Raw genomic sequence first — 24,307 nt, 5'->3', positions numbered from 1 at the left:
GGCTGCACTGCCCCGATGACGTTTCAGGGCCAAAGGCCTTATTCCCACAGCTGCCAGCTCTCAGCTATCAGCCCTCCTGAGAATGACTCTCAGCTAAAGGGAGTCTTCCAGTCCAAGGTCACACCCCTTCCCAGGGACAGCGGTATCCAGTGACTAGTCTCTCTCTGTGTGTATCAAGACCCTGCTCCGTTATCTCAATTCGGACAACTCTGAAAGGCCACCACAGCTTCAGGGCTCCCCTGGGCCTGGCTGAGGCCTTGGTTGTGACTATATCACAGCCCAACTCCTCCCTCTGCTGCTTAGTCCAGCTTTGTACCTCTTCCCACAGGTGTTCATCCTGAGAGGCGCCTTCAATCAGCTTCCTGCATGTGGAGCTCCATGCTGAAGTCTGCTTCCTGGGAAGCCCGCACTGCAACATACCCTAATGACCCCAGAACGGTGAAAAATTCTATGTCCCTGATCCCAGGGAGCTGCCATATTAGCCCTGTACTGTTTACACCCAGCCTGTGATGTGAGAAGAAAAGACACTTCTTCATCAACCGTTGGTGTTTTCAGTCTGTTGTTTCAGCAGAGTCTATATCCTAAGTAGTTGCTGGAGGCTGCAGGGAGGGATTAACACAGAGAAGGTGGTTGCACCCAGTGAGCTCTGATGGTCTTTCTAGTCTGGATTTTCCAGGATTCCCAGATTCCGTGAACATAGCATACTGGGCAGCGATCCCCAAATCTGTCTGTGCATCACTAAAAAATACTTGTTTGGGAGTTTATCCCAGACCTCCAAAATCTCTATGGTCACGCCCAGATGGTCCTGATGCAGCCAGCTGGGCAGCCTCTATGAGTGGGATTTGGGAGGCACTGGTGTGTGAGAAACTCAGTGAATTTTGATTGGGAAACTTAGTTCCAGCTCTGAATGTATCTCTTCCTAGCTCTGCTATCTTTCTGGGTTTCAATTTCCTCATGCCTAAAATAGGACTAAGTTATTTGAAAGTCCTGTGCTCTGCCTCCTATGGAAAGTTGTACGAGGCCAAATTGAGCCCAGATGAGGGGTTCTGAAGGGTCAGGAGAGCTGTCTAAATACATGAGGTGCTATTATCATTATTGGTATTGACGTTAAAAGGCTGTTTTAGTCACAGGTTGTGCGAACAAATACTTGACAGATGGTGCTTCCAGAGTGCTCCCAGGGGCCTTGTTACTGCGGGATTTTCCACTGAATGCAGTCCTCTTTCAAAGGTTTTGTTTTGTCTTGAAACCAGAGAGCCAGTGAGAAGCCTTGGTTAATCCTGGATGTGGCCCTAGCGGAGCATGGGGCAAGCCTTTTATCTAGGCCTCAACCTTTGGTTGACCCAGGAAGAGAAACGCTCAGTCGCGAAGACAGCTGGCCACAGTTGACCAAATGTGAGCTGCAGGCTTATTGCAGTTCCCAGAAGTCTCTGGACTGAGCTGAGCCACTTTCTCTGCCTTGTCTAGATATGCTTTGTTTTGGCCAGGTGTGGAGGCGGGAGAGGGAGCGGGATCATGGCATATTGCAGTTATAGGGACCTTAGAACCATCTAATCCAACTAATCTTCACGTTGCTAATCATGACACAAAGCCCAGAGAAGCTTAGTATCCTGCCTAATAGCATGCAGAAAATTAGAAGACAGCTAGGAACAGAACTCAGGACTTCTAACCTCTAGGCCTGGGACTGTTTACCCACCCACAGAGGCTGCTTACTACAGCTACCTGAGGGCCTCAGCTGAGCGGGGGAGTGGGGGAAGGACTGGACCCAATTTCACATCTCAGCAACTGGTTCTTCCTCTGGTGTGGCAGGGCCCTCTCAGAGGAGACTCCCCACAGAAGCAGCCACAGTGACCTGGCTGACCCTGGCTAACCCACTTTCAAATGCAAGGGAAAGTTGATGAGGGTCTGATTTCTGCCTCCAGGACTGCCCTGACCACTGCCTGAAATTCCTCCATTAACACCCCTCTTTGGGGATGCCTCTCTAGGATTTTCACTATTTAGAATGTGCATACCCCTGGGAGCAGCTACACTTTTGACACCTTTCCATCCGCTCTGCCTGAGCAGGTCCTGAGAGAAATCAAGCAGAAAGCATTTGGGGGTGTGGTGGGTTGGGGTGACAGGAGAGGGTGTAGAAGCGAGGACTTGGGTTGTGGAAAACAAACTTTTCTATCCATACTCTGGTGACAGCTCTGTGGGCCTGGCCCCTGCCCGGACAAGGGGTCATGTGCCCTTCTCACCTGATGGTCTTGACCTGACTTCTAACTTCACCAAGGCAGCCTGGGAAATCCAGGCTCTCCTCGGAATTTCATCTGCCTTTGACTCCGCTCACAGAGTTGAGGTAAGGGTTTTGGGGGGCACTGCACCTGGGAGCAGGAGCTGCTGGGAACAGGGGCCCAGGCAGAGGGCCAGGTCTCCTTCCGGTCATTTCTGGGGCATGGAAGGCCTCTTGAGGGTTTTTGCTTAAGGCTTCAAGTTGGCCTTGGCCAGAGTGCACAGTTGGTACTTAGCGGCTGTGATGGCCATGAGAGGGCTTGGGGAGGGAGTCTTTGCAAAGTCAGGGAAAGCCCTCCTCATTCTTGTGTGATTTCAGGGGAAAAGAGGAGCACTACCTGACCCCTAAATTTGCTCCCTCTGTTGACTCTGCCTTCTCACAAAGGGATTTCTTTGAAAAAATAGGGTCTGACAAAAAATAGCCATCTTCCCATCCTAACGGTGGAGTAGCGCTCCGCCGCTGCCTCCTCACCCACTCCTCCAGGGAAAGGAAGACTCTGTTGTCTATTCATTCATCCCTGCCCTGCCAGTCCATTCTCTGTTAAAGGCTGTTTTAAGTCTGAACCTCTTGAGAGTGTGAAGAGCTGGTGGGGCAGATCCAAGTGAAGAAAAGGGAGCATTGCGGAGGCCTGGGCAGGGTTCAGGAGCAAACAACCGTGATGCCCTGGGACTACCCACAGCTGGAAGACTTACCTCCCCTAGGAATGCAAGGAGATTTGGAGAGGCTGTGGCCATGGAAAGGGCTACAGGGTAAGATCCACGGCCACAGGAGGACACAGAAACTGCACTTCTCACCCTCCGGTCTTTGCCGGTGCTTCCCATGGACTGTGCCCAACAGAAAGCCAGAGGTGAGGGGAGCCCAGGAGATGCACTCCCCAGGGCTCAGCCTTCCAAGACCAGAGAAAGAACAGAGAATGGATTGGCGGGACAGGGATAAATGAATAGACAACAGAGTCTTCCTTTCCCTGGAGGAGTGGGTGAGGAGGCAATGGTGGAGCGCTACTTCCCCATTAGGAGTGGGAGACAGGCCAGGTGCGGTGGCTAACGCTAATAATCCCAGCACTTGGGGAGGTGGAGGCGGGCGGATCATGAGGTTAAGAGATTGAGACCGTCCTGGCCAACAGGGTAAAACCCTGTCTCTACTAAAAATACAATAATTAGCCAGGCGTGGTGGCACGTGCCTGTAGTCCCAGCTACTCGGGAGGCTGAGGCAGGAGAATCACTTGAACCTGGGAGGCGTAGGTTGCAGTAAGCCGAGATCGCACCACTACACTCCAACCCAGCAACAGCGCGAGACTCCATCTCAAAAAATAAAAAATATAAAAATAAATAAGGAGTGGGAGACAGAGGCCAATTTTGGCGCCACTCCACAGGTACAGAAAGCCCCTTTATCTGTGGGTTTGCTTTCCACGGTTTCACTTACATCAACCACAGTTCCAGAAATAAATGATTCATGTTTGACATATGGTCAGAAGGTCAATAGCAGTCTAACGCCACGTCACGATGCCTGTGTCATTCACCTTACTTCATCTTATCATGTAGGCATTTTATCATCTGATGTCTTCACGAGAAGGGTGAGTGCAGAACAAGAAGGTATTTTGAGGGAGAGGAGAGAGAGACACAACCCTTATTATAGTATATTTTACAATTGTTCAATTTTATTTTTAGTTATCGTGGTTAAGCTCTTAACTGGGCCTAATTTATAAGTTAAACTTCATCATAGGTGTGTATACACAGAAACATAGTACTGTGTATAAAGAGTTTGGCACCATCCACAGGAATGTATTCCCCACAAATAAGAAAGACTGTAAATAAAAGTCAGGAGTGAATAAAAAGCCCTATCTATCTATCTATCTATCTATCTATCTATCTATCTATCTATCTATCTATCTATCTATCTTAATCTATCTCTATCGTGTATATCTGTCTACAAATTCTAGAAGAAAATCAGACGCCGTCTAGAATAGCAGCTAAGTGCAGGCTTTAGAACCAGGCCACTGAGTGCTGGCTGGGCCACTCACCAGCTGTGTGAGTTTGAGCTGTTACTTTACCTCTCTGAGGCTCCGTTCCCTCATTTTGCAGTGGTAGCAATGGTGGCTGGGAGAGTCAGATGACTGAGTATGTGCAAGGTGTTTAGAACAGTTCCTGGCATGTGGTAGGCAGCTATGTCAACAATTCTTTTTTTATTTGTTTGCTAAAAAAAATTTTCTTATTGTGAATGAAGACATTGTCAACTTACATATATCATTTTTATTTGGAGTATTTTTTCACCTTACAGTGGTCCTGAGAAATTAAAAAATGCATTAACTTTAACTCTATACATAACACAACTTAATATTAAGGTTGGATTGGAAATTTCCCACATTTAGATATTTCCCTGAAAATCAAAAGACAATTTATCAGTTTTACATAGAAAAATCTTAATAAGTATTTAACTTTTTAATAAGTTATTAAGACTAGCAAATAATCACAAATGTCAGAGCATTAAAGCAGCATTTTTTCCATAGGAATATATAAAATAAATATCACCTATACATACTCAATATTCACAAAATTAAAGATAAATTTTTGTTGATGGAAGATGTTTTAAATACTTTGATATGTGGAAAACTTCATTATCTTTAAAAATCAGGTTCAAATGCTTTTAAGTTTGATGCATAATAGCATTTTCTAAATAATTCTCATTACTCTTCTGTCCCTGAAGACATAGTTTTTCCCCCCATCTATTGATTGGATAAGGATTTTGATAGTTTCTGTAGTCTTTTTCAATTAACAATTAAGAGGTTAAAAGAAACCAAAGGCTTTATTTGGGGGAATAGTGGATGTTTTAATTGGCTCGTTGGAAAGAAGCCTTTCCTTTTTTCCTAAGGTTTTGTTTAATTTTGTTTTTTCTTCCTTTCATTTTTTAAAAATCAAGAATGACAGGAATGAAAATTCAAACAATTTGATCCAGAATTATGCTACAATTAAATTCAACAGCTGGATGAATTTTCTACTACAGTATAGAGGTTGAAAACCATTAGGAATGTGGTGAAAAACTATGGCAGGGAAGGTGGAATTCAACCACAAATTCTGAGTGGATAGAGAAATAAACAGAAAAATTACTGTAGTTAAAATGTTGCAGTTAAATGTACTGTTAGCAATGTCTTATTGCCAACATTAGAATCATATGTTTCATCACTGTCTGGTTGCTAAGATGGTTCTGTGAGCAGGTGGTTCATCTCTGACACAACTAAGTTTCAGAAAAATTGATGTGTTATATCTGGTTTAGATCAATGAACACTAAGTATGCATACCAGTCAGCTATAGTTTCAATGACACAATGGAAACATTAGGTAGTATAGCTTTAGGACAAGGTCACATACTTATTTAAATAGCAGCCATTTAATATCACGCTCTGTGATGTTTAGCTATGCAATTCACCCACAACAGCTTTTAAAATTATGTTAAACTGTGGGATGAGAGGGGGACACGTTGTTTTGGTCAGAGAAGGAAATACTAAAAATGTCGTAAAAGGCATTTCAAATATGATGACATACTACCTAAATACCATGCATATCTTTTTCAAATTTAAAGAGAAAACTTTTTACAAATTCTATTTCTTAAAAATAAAGGACTGTGTGTGTGTGTGTGTTTTTAACTTAGAAACTAGTATTTCATTTGCTCCACACTGAAATGAAACTTCAATGGCAAGCAGCAAATAATGTAGAATAGTCAGTGAAAGTATCTCTGTTAGGAGCGTATGAAAACTAAAGAGTACATTGGGCACAGTGGCTCATGCTTGTAGTCTCAGCACTTTGGGAGACTGAGGCAGGTGGATCCCTTGAGGTCAGGAGTTTGAGACCAGCCTGGCCAACATGGCGAAACCCTGTCTCTACTAAAAATACAAAAATTAGCCTGTTGTGGTGGTGCACACCTGTAATCCCAGCTACTTGGGAGGCTGAGGCAGGAGAATCGCTTGAACCCGGGAAGCAGAGGTTGCAGTGAGCTGGGATCATGCCATTGCACCCTGGCCTGGGCAACAAGAGGGAAATTCCATCTCAAAAAACAAAACAAAACCAAAACCCAAAAAACCAAGGGGTAACAACTCATAGAGAAATAATAATGGGCAAAAAACCAAGAGGAGGCAGCTTGACAGTTCTAATATAGAACTTGTATGAGCACTTCCTTTAAAGTATACTAAATAAAGAATGGCAATATAAATTAGTTATCCAAGGAGATAGAAGACATTCTGAAGCAGCATTCTCAGTTACTTCATTTTTCAGAAATAGAAGTTTCACCCATCAACGTCTAATTAAGAGTTCTAGTCTTCCAAATATATTAGAAAGTACAGTTAATCACAGCAAAACTTGCAAGCAACCAAATATAGTTCTGGCCTGAGCCAGGCCTATTTACATATTTGAATTTGTCTCATTTTCACCTTTCTTTGTTACACAAATGTTTCTATTTTAAAGGCATATAGAAATTTACAAAATTTGCAAGAAATGTCTTTTTAAAAATGTACAACTTCAACAACTAATAAAAATATGAACATCCAGATACAGTTAGGTTTCAAGTTAGGATTTTTTATGATGGGTTTATAAAAAATTGAGGAAATACTCTCTTCAGTTTCAGACATCTGGGTACTAGTGCTATCACTGCCCTCAGTCGCTACTGTGATGAGAACAGTTAGGTCTCGGATTGCTACACCTCATATATCAGGAAGTGGCATGTTCAGTGATATTGCTAATTATACTTATGTAGATGCAGCTGTATGGTTTAACACTTATATGAAAGTGTATGAATTTGTGTAAAGAAACATGTTTTAAGATGATGTCTTTAAATAGATATCGTAGCTGTTAAAACTAAGTGATATATCTGCACTATATACCCAACAATAAAAAGGATAAAACTAGTGATATATCCAAAAACTTGGATGGATCTCAAGGGAGTTATGCTGAGTGAAAAAACGCCGGTCTCAAGAGGTTACATACTGATTTCATTTATATAACATTCTTGAAATAACAAAATGACTGAGATGGAGAACAGTTAGTGATTGTCAGGGATTCAGGAAAGGGATCAGGAGGTGGCTATGATTATGAGAGGGTGACATGGGATGCTTGTGATGGAAGTGTTCTGTATCTTGACTGTGGTGGTAGCCACATGAATCTACAGCCAGGGCTGGGCACGGTGACTCATGCCTGTAATCCCAGCACTTTGGGAGGCCGAGGTTGGAGGATCACTTGAGCCTGGTAATTCAACACCAGCCTGGCAACATAGTGAGACCCCATCTCTATTTAAAACAACAACAACAAAAGAATTTACACACATGAGGACATTGCACAGGACCAAATACATACTTCATCTCAGGGCACCGATGACCTTCCAGGGACCATCTTGTCGGCCTATTACCACAAAGTCCTCTAAAGATGATCACTATATGCTTCAGATCAACTTTCCACACTATGCAGAGAAGCCACTACTAGTATTTTTTTATTCTTCATTAAAAAAAAAACCCAACTCTCTTGACAAACCACAATCTCTAGCTTAAATGGGCTTGGAAATCACAGAAGGAAATAGAAAGCTAACATATAGCTACTAGTATTTTTGTCTGTCTGTATTTTTGTAAATTAAGATAAAAGATAAATCAAATGTTCCTAGCTTAAATTAGGTCAAATCAGAAGGAATAAATCAGATGACATAGCAAACACTTCTTCTTGACACCTGCAATTTCTAAAAGCATTAGGAATATTTTTATTAAATTCAGAGAAAGCATTAACTACAAATAAATACATGGCGTTTTCTAAAAGGCCACTTGGTGATAAAGTATGTATCTATAGTGTTCATGGTTTCTTTAAAGGGCTAGACTGTCTCTGGCTTGAGAATCATCTATTGTTTCACAAGGTCTTTCAACACAGCTCCAGCGTTGTTGTCAGGTAACACTGGCAAAGGTGTGAATGTGGGCGAAATATCTGAGATGGGTTTCAAAAGAAGATGCTGGGGCCCACCAGGTCCAAGTCCAGCTGAGTTAGTAAGAGGTACACCTGCTGAGTGAGGAGCCAAAAATGGATTTACATCTCGTCTTCTACCTGACCTGGATTCTGCTGTATCTTTAAAACTTTCTGGTGCATTTGTGTCTAGTTTTCTCCTTCCTGGTGAATCTAGAGGTTTCATATGAACAGAAAGCTTTGATGGTGGAACAGATGAATGAGATTCTGTTTCTAGAAATTTAAGAAAAAGTTCTGAAAAAGAACTATTAAGCACAGATTGCTGATTTGGTCTCAAAGGTGTGTTGGGAACACTTTTTGATCCTCCTTCAAGCCACCCAAGTCATCCACCTGGTAACACTACCCCGATCGTCATGAAACAACTGCTCCATCTCCTCCCTTCTGACACCCAGGATGCTTCCCATCAACTGGAACATGTCAAGACGCTGATTTTTTGGTGTGTGGAAATGACTGATGAAGAGGTTTCTCATTAGAACTTTGTCCACTTTTCCTTCGAAGCTGTTTGCTAAGTTCATCGATTTCTTTTGTACATCATCCAGCATTTCTTATCGGAACTCGTTTTGTTTTTTAAGTCCTTCAATTTGTTCTTCTTTTGGATCTGACTGTTCTATAAGTCTTGATGCTGAATTCAATGCAGCATTTGCTTCATCCAAACCTTCCTGTGATTATATCACTTTTCCTTCCAGATTTTCTGCCGTTTTCTTCCATTCAGCTATAAGCTGTTTTTGCTTTCCTAGTTCAACAGAATACATAGCTTTTTCCTCTTGCTGGAAATGCTGTAGTACCATCTGCAGGTTGGCCAGTGACAGAGCATACTGCTTTACTTGTTCCTGAGAGGCAGAAAGCAGCAGCGCAGTTTCATCCCTTTGCTCGGAGACTATATTCGATTGTTCTTGCAATGACTGTACCTACACATTGGCTTGATGACTTGCATTTTCCATTGCATTAGAGGATGAAACCGGCTTTTCCTCCAAGACTGTGACTTTCTTTCTTAGTTTAGCCTATCTTCTGTGGCCAAAGCTTCATGGGTATGAGAATCTTCTGATTTTAAAAGATGATTACACAATGTCTCTAGCTCCTGGTTTGACTGAAATTCTTGGTCACGTAAACGTTGAACCTTTCTCTGAAGGGCAGTGTTTTCCCTTTGTTTTTGTTTCAGGGCCAACATGACTTGGTCTCTCCTGTTGAAACACAACTGTCTTCTCCTGCACTGATTTAACTGCATTTAAAAGCTGATTTAACTCCCAGTCTTGCTCTGTTCTTTTTATTTCAGTAACTGTTCAAAAGCAAGAGCCTTCTCCTTCACTGAGTGGCTCTCAAACTCTTTTTCTCGCAGTATCTAGAAAACTTCATGTTAGTCTCTTGTAACGCTTGATATTCTGTTTCCTTTCCCCTGGAAGTTTCTACTATTTTTTCATTTTCTGCTTTTAGTTTGCCAATGTCCATCTCTAGAATTAATATTCTCTCCTTCAGGTTTGTTACCGCCTGCCTCAAAAGTTCATTTTCATTTACTTTGTTAGTGAAATGTTCATTGGAAGAAAGTAATTGATCACTTTTGACTTTGAGGTCTTTTTCCTTAAGCAACTTTTGCAAAACATCTTGTTTCTCCTTTAGCTGCTTAATTTCTGAATTGGTTTGTTTGTGTTCTTTTCTTTCTAGCTCTGAGGTGGCAGCAATCGAATCAGACAATCTGTGATTATTTTCCTGGAGAGTTCCAATCATTGCATCTTTTTCCTGTAGTGATTTTCTTTGCTCTTCTACCTCTTGCTGAAGCAATTCAGAAGATTCACTCAACACATCAGACTTACTTGCTGTAAGAGACTCTGCTGACTGGGGAGTAAGCAATGACGCAGAGACAGCTGGGGTGAAATAATATCAAGTTTTCCTAAAAGAAGATCCTTGGTATTGGAAAGCTGCCCAGTGCCGTGCTGAACTTGTGTGAATTCCTGCCCCAGATTTTTGAATTTGGTTTCATTCTGCTCATAACTTTGAATCGGGCCGGTATAGTTCGTTTGTAATTTAGAATTATTATTGCTGTCAACCAAAACCTGTGCCTGAAGTTGGTGAAGCTCTTCCTGAAACTGGGCTGACTCGTATTGCATATTTTGTACTGTGCTGTTTCTACTCTTCCTTTTTTTTTTAACTTGCTGTTTTAACTTGTCACGTTCTTGTAGAAGTCCCTCAAACTGATTACAATTAACACCTCCAGCCTCATTACTAGTGCTGGATGTCTGTAAAACTGCCAATAAAGTCTGACATTTCTGACTTAGTGTATATATTTTGATGTCTTTTTCTCGAATGATACATGATAAATTCTGAGCAGTTTCTCTAAACGTATCTTGGTCACTACTTTCAAATCTAGTGGACAATTTTTTATTTTCATCTTGCAGTTTGATGAGAGCTGCTTCTTTGGCAGCAACTATATCCATCATTTTGTGATATTCTGTTTTTAGATGGCTATTTTCCCTAGTCTTCTCATTCAAAACAGCTAATACCTATTCTCTTTCCATAGCATAGGCCTGCAGTTGCTGTTGAAGATAAATAACATCTTCAGTATAGGAAGTTGAAGAAATTCTAGCATGAAGAGCTTGTATCTCCAAATCTTTCTGCTGAATAATCTCAGTTAGTTTACCAACTTCATCTTTGGACAACTGATCAATCTGTTTAGTTGAAGATAAATTCTTTACATTTAGAAGTTTAATCTCTAGTTCTCTCTCTTTTATTCCTTTCACTGATCTTATCTAAAGCTTTCTGGACAAATGGATACTGATCATAAAGAAACTAAGGACATTTTGTCATCTAGTTTAGAAGAGCAGAAGCAATTGACACAACTTTTAAATGATAAATTTTTATTGAAAAACTTAAAGATATATTCTTATCTTTAAGTTTTAATTTGGCAGAAAATCTGGAAGGAAAAGTGGTATCATCACAGGAAGGTTTGGATGAAGCAAATGCTGCATTGAATTCAGCATCAAGACTTACAGAACAGTTAGATCCAAAAGAAGAACAAATTGAAGAACTTAAAAAACAAAATGAGTTCTGATAAGAAATGCTGGATGATGTACATAATTTAAATTATCTTTAACTTAAAGACATATGCTTATCTAAAGCTTTCTGGACAAATGAATACTGATCATAAAGAAACTAAGGACATTTTGTCATCTAGTTTAGAGATAAATCATGCTTTTCACTTCCATTTTCTATTTTAAGGCTCTGAACTTTTGTTTCTTGAAAAATATCAGAGTTATCTGTTTGAATGTCTTGTCTTTCTTCATGGAACTGGATTTTGATTTGATTGTTTTTTGCAAACTCTTAATTTCCTCATTTGTCTCTAAAAAGAGCTGGGTGTGTATGGTGTTCATTTGCTCATGCTGGTATGTAAACTCATTCATTTCCTTCTTCTGCTCTTGTAAAGACTGAAGTAGTTGCATCTTACTCTGGTTTTGATCTTCAATTATCTTTTGATGATGTTTAATTGCCTCTTCAAGATGATTGATTATGATCAGTTGAGATACCTCAGATTCTAGTTCAGTAATACTATCAAGGGTTTTAGGATCAGTCACAGGTGTGGTTCAACTCTGCTGTTCCCTGAGTCGTTCCAGTTCTTCTTGCAGACGATTATTTTCTTCTTTCATAGATCCAAGACTTCTGTCCTTTTCCTATATGGTCTGCCTTAAAATTTCATTTTTTCTTAAGGCCTGAGGATATTTATCCAATTGCTCCTGCAGCTTTGAACTTAAGTTTTTCAATAAAAATTTATCATTTAAAAGTTGTGTCAATTGCTTCTGCTCTTCTAAACTAGATGACAAAATATCCTTAGTTTCTTTATGATCAGTATCCATTTGTCCAATATTCTGTTTGGGTTCTGCTATTTCAATGTCTTTCTTTTGATTGAGTTTAATTAAATGCTCATGTTCCAGCTGTAAGGCAGAGGTATTCAAATTACGTGCATTTGACAGTTCTTCAGTGGTTTTCTGTCATGTGTTTACTTCTTCCAACAGCCTCTTTACAGCCCGACACAATTCTGCTTCTTTCCCTCCTTCTTCCATTTTTAGAGTCTCCACACTTGTGGTTTTTTCCCAGAGAAAGCTGATTGTTAGTAGCAATAGATTCTTCCCAAGTGATGCCTCACATCTTCACATGCTGAAACTAACTTTTCATTTTCCATTTTGACATCAAAAACAACTGTCTTTAAATTTTCATTGAGCTGTTCTAATTCTGAAAGACTTTGCTTTAAGTTTCTGACTTTGGCTTCTCTTTCTTTAAGTAAGTTGTCCTTAAAATTACTACTAGAGTCTTGATTTAGAGACTGAGCTAACTCATTCCTGACTCTAGAAAGCTCCTCCTCATTTTATCTAATATGCTCCTTAAGTTCCAAATTCTCCTTCTGAATGCTTACAATTTTTTTGTGTGTGTGATTTATTTAGCTTATCTACTAAAACTTCTACTTTGTCCTCAAGTTTCTAGTTGGTTAAATGTAAATCATTTAGGGCCACTTCACTTTGAATTAACTTTTCTTTCTGTACATCCAACTCTTTAGGAATGTCCATTTTATCATCTTCAAGTTGATGAACTCTCTTTTTTTCATCATTTAGATCTTGTTTCAGTTTACTGATGGTGCTATCTCCTTCATTTTGTTGTTTTGATAGCTGATTTTTTATCAAAATCATGTGCTTTGTAGTTTCTTGATTTTCTCTGTCCAATTCTTCTCTCTCAGCTATCAGTATTTCCTTTCCACTAATACTCTAATTGAGTTCTTGTTCCTTTGCCTCCAAATTAAGTCTTAAGTCATTTAATTCTGAATGCAAACTTATGCCTCTTGTAGCTGTACTTTTAATTACTTCATATTCATTGTTGGATTTTAAAAGTGATATCTGAAGTTCTTCCTTTTCTTGACTCAGTAATGACTTCTCTTTTTCTAAAACTTCGATATATATTTTAAGTTTCAGATTGTCTTCAGCAAACTGTTATCCTGGTTTAAACTACTCAATCTCATTATTTCATTTTTGGCATTAGACAGTGCTTGTTGTACTCTGAACACTTCTTCCACTGAGGCACACTGTGCAATAATTCTTTACTTTTCTATCACAGTATCACTTTGCTTCATAGCATAAGGCTGCAATTTACTACACTCCAATTTCAAGTTTTCACATTCTTCCATTATTTATCTTTTCCACATTTAGCTGTTCTTATTCTCTCCTCAAAATAACTCTACCATTTTCTGCAGAAGATAATTTTTTGTTTATATCTTTTATTTTATCCTCAAGCTCCTCAATTTTTTTTGGTAGACTCCACTTTTTCTGTTTGTAGAAGTTGGATAGTTTTTGCATCTCATAGATTTTAGAGTGATCAATTTCTGTAACTCCAGAGCCACCTTGTTGTAACAGATTTTTGAGTTCTTCAATTCGTTCTTCATAGTCACTTAATTCTTCTCGATGTCGTCGACTTATTTCTGTTGGTGTGCTTTGTGCAGTACTGATATTTCATGTTGATGGTCATCAATTTCCTGACTTTGGTTCTGTTTCAGTTCCTTAATGATATTTCATAGTTTGCATGTTTCACTTTGGGCAGAGCTATGTGTTCCTTGTGCTTTCAAAGTCTAAGCAATATGCCTCCAATAGCCAACTTCAGACTAAAGCCTTGAAACTTCATTTGAGAGTTGGTTTATTTCTCGTTGGAACAAAATTATATCAACAAAGTCCACGTCATTGTCATGGAAAGCTGAAGAATGATAACTAATCACATAAAAGAATGAAGCTGCAGTGGTTGCTACTACATCGCCAACTCCCGAAGGTACTGACTGAGTAGATGACGGCAGTTTCAGCAACTGATCCCGGAGCACAATCTGTCTAGCTTTAAGATGGCTGATTTCTACCTCTTTTTGTTGAAGTTGATTTCCGCAACTTGTAGAATTCTGGTTTAATTTGAAGCTCTGATGCTTCATATTTCACTTCCAGATCAGTAAAAAGTTTCTTACGCCTTTCATTCTCTTGATCTCAAGATTGAATGAATGGCTTCAATTTCCTTTGTCCTAGAATCAGGTAATTCTACTTCCACTTCCTCCCAGTCCTCCATCAGCATAACCTTTGTAAAGTTTGAAATCTGGCCAGTGAGGGAAGCCAGGCTGTCCTCGACTTGACCCAGAGACTGGCCCCGGCCGAGCCGAGGCTCCCAAGCCAGGACGACATCGCAGCGACTTTAGTGAACGACCTGGCCCACTCGGAAAAGAAAGGTTTAGTGCTGTCGGACGATCTGACCAAATATCCTTGAACGCCTGCCTTGGTGAGACTAGTCCAAAACACTCAGGATTCGATAACACAAGGCGGGGTTCCTAGGCAACGCCAGCTCCGAGTTCTGCTTAGAACCACAGAGGCCTGGCCTGAGACTTGACCAGGTGACCGCCTCTAGTGACACAGTCACCCACGCAGGGTTTCTGCTCATTCCCACGAATTCCCGCTGTCCAGATTGGGTCACATCTTCCTCTGCTCTAGTGCGTTTCCCCAGTTCCGTGGGCAATGCCTGCCAACTCCACACCGGACGCCATGACACTCACCAACAATTCTTCCTATTTTTTAAATTTTACTTTAAGTTCTGGGATACACGTGCAGAACATGCAGGCTTGTTACATACGTTTGCATGTGCCATGGTGGTTTGCTGCACCCATCAGCTTGTCATCTGTTTTCAGCCCAGCATACATTAGGTATTTGTCCTAATGCTCTCCCTCCCCTTCCCCTAACTCCCCAACAGGCCCTGGTGTGTGATGATCCCCTCCCTGTGTCCATGTGTTCTCATTGTTCAACTTCCACTTATGAGTCAGGACATGCGCTGTTTGGTTTTCTGTTCCTGTGTTAATTTGCTGAGAATGATGGTATCCAGCTTCATTTATGTCTCTGCAAAGGACATAAACTCATCTTTTTTTTATGGCTGCATGGTATTCCATGGTGCACATGTGCCACATTTTCTTTATCCAGTCTATCATTGATGGGCATTTGGGGTGGTTCCAAGTCTTTGCTATTGTGAACAGTGCTGCAGTATGTGTACATGTGTCTTTATAGTAGAATGATTTATAATCCTTTGGGTATATACCCAGTAATGGGATTGCTGGTTCAAATGGTATTTCTGGTTCTAGATCCTTGAGGAATCACCACACTGTCCTCCACAATGATTGAACTAATTTACACTCCCACCAACAGTGTAAAAGAATTCCTATTTCTCCATATCGTCTCCAGCATCTGTTGTTTCCTGACTTTTTAATGATCACCATTCTCACTGACTGAGATGGTATCTCATTTTGGGTTTGATTTACATTTCTCTAATGACCAGCAATGATGAGCATGTTTTTATATTTTTGTTGGCCACATAAATGTCTTTTTTTGAGAAGTGTTTGTTCATATCCTTCCTCCACCTTTTGATGGGGTTGTTGTTTTCTTGTAAATTTGTTTACGTTTCTTATAGATTCTGGATATTAGAACTTTGTCAGATGGATAGATTGCAAAAATGTTTTCCCATTCTATAGGTTGCCTATTCACTCTGATGATAGTTTCTCTTGCTGTGTAGAAGCTCTTTAGTTTGATTAGATCCCATTTGTCAATTTTGGCTTTTGTTGCAATTGCTTTTGGTGTTTCAGTCATGAAGTGTTTGCCCTTGCCTATGTCCTGAATGATATTGCCTAGCTTTTCTTCTAGAGTTTTTATGGTTTTAGGTTTTACGTTTAAGTCTTTAATCCACCTTGAGTTATTTTTTGTATAAGATTTAAGGAAGGGGTTCAGTTTCTGTTTTCTGCCTATGGCTAGCCAGTTTTCCCAATACCATTTATTAAATAGGGAATCCTTTCCCCATTGCTTGTTTTTGTCAGGTTTGTCAAAGATCAGATCATTATAGATCTATGGTGTTATTTCTGAGGCCTCTATTCTGTTTCATTGGTCTATATATCTGTTTTGATACCAGTCCCATGCTGTTTTGGTTACTGTAGCTTTGTAGTATAGTTTGAAGTCAGGTAGCGTGATGCCTTGAGCTTTGTTCTTTTTGCCTAGAATTGTCTTGGCTATATGGGCTCTTTTTTGGTTTTTTATGAAATTTAAAGTAGTTTTTTTCTAATTCTGTGAAGAAAGTAAATGGTAGCTTGATGGGAATAGCATTGAATCTATAAATTACTTTGGTTAGTATGACCATTTTCATGATATTAATTCCTCCTATCCATGAGCATAACTTTTTTTTTTTTTTCCATTTGTTTGTGTCCTCTCTTATTTCCTTGAGCAGTGGTTCATAGTTCTTCTTCAAGAGGTCATTCATGTCCCTTGTAAGTTATATTCCTAGGTATTTTATTCTCTTTGTAGCAATTGTGAATGGGAGTTCACTCATGATTTGACTCTCTGTTTGTCTTATTATTGGTGTACAGGAATGTTTTTGATTTTTCCACATTGATTTTGTATCCTGAGACTGCTGAAGTTGCTTCTCAGCTTAAGGAGTTTTGGGGCTGAGATGATGGGGTTTTCTAAATATACAATCATGTCATCTGCAAACAGAGACAATTTCACTTCTTTTCTTCCTATTTGAATATGGTTTATTTCTTTCTCTTGCCTGATTGCCCTGGCCAGAACTTCCAATACTATGTTGAATAGGAGTGGTGAGAGAGGACATCCTTGTCTTGTGCCGGTTTTCAAAAGGAATACTTCCAGCTTTTGCTAATTCAGTGTGATATTGGCTATGATTTTGCTATAAATCTCTCTTATTATTTGAGATATGTTCCATCAACACCTAGTTTATTGAGTTTTTAGCATGAAGGGGTGTTGAATTTTATTGAAGGCGTTTTCTGGATCTATTGAGATAATCCTGTGGTTTTTGTCATTGGTTCCGTTTATGTGATGGATTACATTTATTGATTTGCATATGTTGAACCAGGCTTGCATCCCAGGGATGAAACCAACCTGATCATGGTGGATAAGCTTTTTGATGTGTTACTGGATTCAGTTTACCAGTATTTTATTGAGGATTTTCGCATTGGTGTTCATCAGGGATATTGGCCTGAAATTTTCTTTTTTTGTTGTGTCTCTGCCAGATTTTGGTATCAGGATGATGCCGGCCTCATAAAATGAGTTAGGGAGGAGTTCCTGTTTTTCTATTGCTTAGAATAGTTTCAAAAGGAATGGTACCAGCTCCTCTTTGTAACTCTGGTAGAATTCAGCTGTGAATCTGTCTGGTCCTGGACTTTTTTTGATTCGTAGGATATTAATTACTGCCTCAATTTCAGAACTTATGATCAGTCTATTCAGGGATTTGACTTCTTCCTGGTTTAGTCTTGGGAGGGCATATGTGTCCAGGAATTTATCCATTTCTTCTAGATTTTCTAGTTTATTTGTGTAGAGGTGTTTATAGTATTCTCTGATGGTAGTTCGTATTTCTGTGGGATCAGTGGTGATATACCCTTTATCATTTTCTATTGTCTCTATTTGATTCTTCTCTCTTTGCTTGTTTATTACTCTGGCTAGTGATCTATTTTGTTAATATTTTCAAACAAACAGCTCCTGGATTCATTGATTTTTTGAAGGGGTTTTCATGTCTCTATCTCCTTCAGTTTTGCTCTGATATTAGTTCTTTCTTGTCTTCTGCTAGCTTTTGAATTTGTTTGCTCTTGCTTCTCCTGTTCTTTTAATTGTGATGTTAGGGTGCCAGTTTTAGATCTTTCCTACTTTCTGATGTGAGCATTTAGTGCATAAATTTCTCTCTTAACACTGCTTTAGCTGTGTCCTAGAGATTCTGGTATGTTGTCTCTTTGTTCTCATTGGTTTCAAAGAACTTCTTTATTTCTGCCTTAATTGCAGTATTTACCCAGTAGTCATTCAGGAGCAGGTTGCTCATTTTTCATGTAGTTGCGCAGTTTTGAGTGACTTTCTTAATCTAGAGTTCTAATTTGATTGCACTGTGGTCTGAGAGACTGTTTGTTATGATATCTGTTCTTTTACATTTGCTGAAGAGCATTTTATTTCCAATTATGTGGTCAATTTTAGAATAAGTGCTATGTGGTGTTGAGAAGAATGTATATTCTGTTGATTTGGGGTGGAGAGTTCTGTAGATGTCTGTTAGGTCTGCTTGGTCCAGAGCTGAGTTCAAGTCTTGAATGTCCTTGTTTATTTTCTGTCTCACTGATCTGTCTAACATTGACAGTGGGGTGTTGAAGTCTCCCACTATTGTTGCATGGGAGTCTAAGTCTCTTTGCAGGTCTCTAAGAACTTGTTTTATGAATCTATGTGCTCCTGCATTGGGAGCATATTTAGGATAGTTAGCTCTTCTTGTTGCATTTATGCCTTTACTGTTATGTAATGCACTTCTTTGTCTCTTTTGATCTTTGTTGGTTTAAAGTCTGTTTTATCAGAGAATAGGATTGCAACCCCTGCTTTGTTTTGTTGTTGTTGTTCCTATTTGCTTGGTAAATATTCCTCCATCCCTTTATTTTGAGCCTATGTATGTCTTTGCATGTGAGTTGGATCTCCTTAATACAGTACACCAATGGGGCTTGACTCTTGATCCAGCTTGCCAGCCTGTGTCTTTTAATTGGGGCATTTAGCCTATTTACATTTAAGGTTAATATTATTATGTGTGAATTTGATCCTGTCATCATGATGCTAGCTGGTTATTTTGCACATTAGTTGATGTAATTTCTTCATAATGTCATTGGTCTTTATATTTTGGTGTGTTTTTGCAGTTGCTGGTACTGATTTTTCCTTTCCATATTTAGTGCTTCCTTCATGAGCTCTTGTAAGGCAGGCCTGGTGATGACAAAATCCCTCAAAATTTGCATTTCTGTAGAGGACTTTATTTCTCCTTGTCTTATGAACCTTAGTTTGACTGGATATGAAATTCTGTGTTGAAAATTCTTTTATTTAAGAATGTTGAATATTGGCCACACTCTCTTCTGGCTTGTAGGGTTTCTGCAGCGAGATCCACTGTTAGTCTGATGGGCTTCCCTTTGTAGGTAACCTGATCTTTCTCTCTGGCTGCTGTTAACATTTTTTTCCTTCATTTCAACCTTGGAGAATCTGACAATTATGTGTCTTGGGGTTGCTCTTCTCGAGGAGTATCTTAGTTGTGTTCTCTGTATTTCCTGAATTTAAATGTTGGCCTGTCTTGCTAGGTTGGAAAGGTTCTCCTGGATAATATCCTGAAGAGTGTTTTCCAACTTGGTTCCATTTTCCCTGTCACTTTCAAGTACACCAATCAATCATAGGTTTGGTCTTTTCACGTAGTCCCATATTTCTTGGAGGCTTTGTTAGTTTCTTTTCATTCTTTTTTCTCTAATCTTGTTTTTACACCTTATTTCATTAAGTTGATCTTCAATCTCTGATATCCTTTCTTCCACTTGATCGATTTGGCTATTGATACTTGTGTATGTTTCACAAAGTTCTTGTGCTGTGTTTTTTGGCTCTATCAGGTCATTTATGTTCTTCTCTAAACTGGTTATTCTAGTTAGCAGCTCCTGTAACCTTTTATCAAGGTTCTTAGCTTCCTTCCATTGGGTTAGAACTGCTCCTTTAACTCAGAGGAGTTTGTTTTTACCCACCTTCTGAAGCCTACTTCTGTCAATTCGTCAAACTCATTCTTCTTCCAATTTTGTGCCCTTGCTGGAGAGGAGTTGTGATCATTTGGAGGGGAAAAGGCTTTCTGGTTTTTGAAATTTTCAGCATTTTTGGGCTGGTTTTCCCCCATCTTTGTGGATTTATATACCTTTGATCTTTGATGATGACCTTTGGATGGGGTTTTTGTGTGGGGGTACTTTTTGTTGATGTTGGTGTTATTGCTTTCTGTTTGTTAGTTTTTCTTCTAACAGTCAGGCCCCTCTTCTGCAGGTCTGGTGGAATTTGCTGGAGGTCCACTCCAGACCCTGTTTACCTGGGTATCACCTGCAGAGGCTTCAGAACAGCAAAGATTGTTGTCTGCTCCTTCCTCTGGTAGCTTCATCCCAGAGGAGGCACCCACCTGATGCCAGCTGGAGCTCTCCTGTATGAGGGTCTGTCAACCCCTGCTGGGAGGTGTCACTCAGCCAGGAGGCACGGGGGACAGGGACCCACTTGAGGAGGATTCCACTTATATACCTTAGCAGAGCTTGAGCACTGTGCTGGGAGATCCACTGCTCTCTTCAGAGCAGGCAGGCAGGGACATTTACGTCTGCTGAAACTGTGCCCATGCCTACAGCTGCCTCCCCCCAGGTACTCTGTCCCAGGCAGATGGGAGTTTTATCTGTAAGCCCCTGACTGGGGCTGCTGCTTTCTTTCAGAGATACCCTGCCCAGAGAGGAGGAATCTAGAGAGGTAGTCTGGCCATAGCCACTTTGCCACGCTGTGGTGAGTTCCTAACAATTCATTTTTATGAAGAACTAGCAAATAGTTGGGTAACACTTCCTAGCTAAAAAAAAAAAAATTGCCATTCACTAGGTTATGGGGGTGGGTCTTGGGTCTGCTTGCCCCAGGTTAGATTCAGGTTCTCAGTCAGATACCCAGGGGTGACCCTCTAGGGGATCTTTCTGGGGACTTTCTCTTCCAGTTCATTCCTTTGAAAATGGGAGGGAGTGATTCTCACTGGGGTACTAAGAATTTATCACCTCCTGGCGGGTAAGAAGGAGATATTTACTTAGCCCAGACCCAAAAAGGAAAGAAAAGGGAAGGAAAGGAAGAAAGAGGGGTAGGAACTGCAGCAAAAGGCACCAAAGGGGATATGTGGGACCCAAAGACAAGTCCCATGGGGGCAAGTGGATACTGGGTTTCCCCTCCCACTCCCTTCCGCACGTCTTCTCCACCTGAACTGCAGTGTGACTTAGTGGGGTCAGCCAGGCCTGCCTCAAATCCCTCTCTGCTCCTTCTGAGGTGGCCACTGGGGCAAGCCATGAAAAAAGCCTCAGTTTTCTTACCTGTAAAATAAAGACAATAACCCCCTCATTTTTCTTGTAGGGAGGTTAAATCCAATAAGGCATCTGTGGTGCTTGCTAGAGTGCCTGGAACAAAACGTGAAAGCAAAATTTGATCAGGAAAAATAAAACCAACGGCCTTGAACAGACATTTCTCCAAAGAAGATACAAGTGGCCGATAAGCACATGGAAATATACTCAATATTATTAATCATCAGGGAGATGCAAATTATAACCTAAAGGAGATACACACACCAACACATGCACCCATTATTATTTTTAAAAAAGAAAACACAACATAACAAGTGTTGGTGAAGATGTGGAGACATTGGAACCCTTGTGCACTGTTGGTGGGAATGTAAAATGGCACAGCCACTGTGGAAGACAGTATGGCACCTCCTCAAAATATGAAACATAGAACCACCATGTGATCCAGCAATTCCACTTCTGAGTGTATACCCGAGAGAAATGAAAGCAGGAACTTGGAGAGAGATTTGCACACCCATGTTCGGAGTAGCATTACTCACAGCAATCACCATGTGAAAGCAACTCAAGTATCCACTGAAGGATGAATGGGTAAACAAATGGGATATATCCAACAAAGGAATATTATCCAGTCTTAAAGTGGGAGGGAATTCTTACCAATTCTATAGCATGGATGAAACCTGAAGACATTAGGCTCAGTGAAATAATCCAGATACAAAAGGACAAATATTGTATAATTCCACTTATATACCTGTTAAAGCAAACTAAGTATGGCCTGAGAAGGACTCCATACTTTCCATGTATTTGAGTCCTTGTGATGAACTGTAACCTAGCTTAATAGGCAGACAAAATTGAAAACCTAACTTAGTAGTATGCAAGTGTAACACTAGTGAAGTCTTGGCCAATCCCAGTGGCCACACTTCAACCATTCAAACACGGCTGAGTGTTCAAACTATGTTTAAATAAGGCATATACTGAGCTGTAACCAATCCAGTCGTCCTGTACCTCACTTCGAATTTCTGTACATCATTTCCCTTTTTTTTTTTTTTTTTTGTCTATAAATCTTTTTCCACCAGGTGGCTGTGTCGGAGTCTCTGTGAATCTGCTGTGATTCTGGGGACTGCCCAATTCTTGAATTGTTCATTGCTCAATTAAACTCCTTTAAATTTAATTCAGCTGAAGTTTCTATTTTATTATGCCTGAGAGCTGTCAAATCTACAGAGACAGAAAATCTCTGCAGTAGTTGCCAAGGGCTGGGGGAAGGGGACATAGAAAAATAGTTGTTAATGGACATGGAGTTCCAGTTGTGGAAGATGAAGAAGTTGTCGAGGTGGATAGTGGTGATGATTGCATAATAATGGGGATGTGCTTGATGCCACTGAACTGTACACTAAAAAATGGTTAAAATAGCAAATGTTATAAGATTTGACAACAAACAAGTAAAAACAAATAAAACCAAGGAAGTTATCATAGCAATGTTATTAACAATAATTACTATTATTTTTCTGAAAGCAGATCCTGTTTATTTTCTTAACACACTTTTCTTCCCTGAGCCTAGCACGGTGCCAGGGTCTCAAAACACAAAAGCTTAAACCAAAATGAAATACACAAACTGAAGAAGCAAAAATCCATGGTAGTTATAAGGATCTTCTCCCCTTCCTCTTCTTTGTTGTCCTTCTTCATGCCCTTCCTCTTTTAGCGGGCAGGTCCTATGTCCTTTCACTGTTTTATTTTCAGGACCTAGCACTGTGCCAGTTCACTAGATTTTCCTTCAATGAATACCTTACAAAAGGCTATTCCTGAGAAAGGCTTGTCTCCTAGTTACAACAGAGAAATGCACCTTGAGGCTATTGACTTGGGCTATATAAATACAGCAGGGCATGAAGAAGCCAGTAAAAAAGATGCTCCTCTTTCCTGGAGAGATCAGAAGCTACCCTTGGTTTTTTGAGACAGAGCTCATTAGGTGGAAATGAAAAGCTTTGCCGGGGCAGAGGAGTAAGGACTTGGCGAGAGAACAGGAAGGTTCTCATCCTTTTCAAGGAATTTGGAGTCCTTAATCACTAACCACACATGTGTTCTCTTCAAGAGTTATGTCACTATTTCTAAAAGAACTGGCTTCATTCCCTTTGAATACATGAGATTCCTTCCTAGCACTTTGTCTTCTTCTTCTTCTTCTCCTCCTTCTTCCTCTTCCTCCTCCTCCTCTTCTTCTTCTTCTCCTCCTCCTCCTCGTCTTCCTCCTCCTTCTCCTTCTTCTTCCTTTTTCTTTTTTGTTGACAGAGTCTCTATTGCCCAGGCTGGAGTACAGTGGTGTGATCTTGGCTCACTGCAACCTCTGCCTCCTGAGTTCAAGTGATTCTCCTGCCTCAGGCTCCCGAATAGCTGGGATTACAGGTGCTCGCCACCATGCCCAGCTAGTTTTTGAATTTTTAGTAGAGACGAGGTTTCGCCATGTTGGCCAGGGTGGTCTTGAACTCCTCACCTCAAGTGATGCGCCCTCCTCAGCCTCCCAAAGTGCTAGGATTACAGGTGTGAGCCACCACGCCTGGGTATCATTGAACATTTCCTTGAAAGGTTCTAATTCTGAGATACACAATAGTCACTTCCTGGTAGAGTAAAGTTTATCTCAGGGATTAAGAGCTGGTATGTTAAAACCCTTGAAGACTGGAACGAGGGGTCTGTTGGCCTGTCTGGCTTATTTTTATCCAGTGTTTGAACCATCCATAGTCCTTTCTCATTTTGCAGACCATGTGACTAGTCTTTGGAGTGACAGGAAAAGGGAAGAGGCAGAACTGGGGTCTTTGGCTTAATTGACAAGGATAGCATGTGGGCTGGTTGCTGTCTCACTTCTTCATCCTTAGGAGAGTCTGTGCAGAGTCACTGTAACTCTCACCACCATCCTTGGACAAACCCAGGTTGCCATTATATTAGTTAGCTTTTGCTGGGTAACAAACAGTTCCAAAACTTAGTAGCTTATAACAATAGCAATTTGTTTAGCTCATGAGACTGTGTTTTGACTGGCTGTTTCTCATATCTGGGCCAGGTGGGACTTATGTCTTCTGGGTTAATGTGTCTGCAGTCAGTTGCAAGATAACCCAAGGCCAGGCTGGTCTAGGATGGCCTTAGCTATGCTGGCTTATCTCTGCTTCATATGGTCTCCCATTCTCCA

The 24,307-nt window shown here is 40.4% G+C and overlaps 1 pseudogene; it reads right to left on the bottom strand.

Moving 5' to 3' along the window:
• Positions 1-8,136: 8,136 nt before the first annotated feature.
• On the bottom strand, positions 8,137-14,443 carry LOC103239022 (thyroid receptor-interacting protein 11-like; annotated as a pseudogene).
• Positions 14,444-24,307: the final 9,864 nt, after the last annotated feature.

This window comes from Chlorocebus sabaeus, chromosome 11 (genome assembly GCF_047675955.1).
Source record: "Chlorocebus sabaeus isolate Y175 chromosome 11, mChlSab1.0.hap1, whole genome shotgun sequence".
Taxonomy (NCBI): Eukaryota; Metazoa; Chordata; class Mammalia; order Primates; family Cercopithecidae; genus Chlorocebus; species Chlorocebus sabaeus.
Note: the sequence above shows the minus strand (reverse complement) of the source record. Positions and strands in the feature narration are given on the sequence as shown.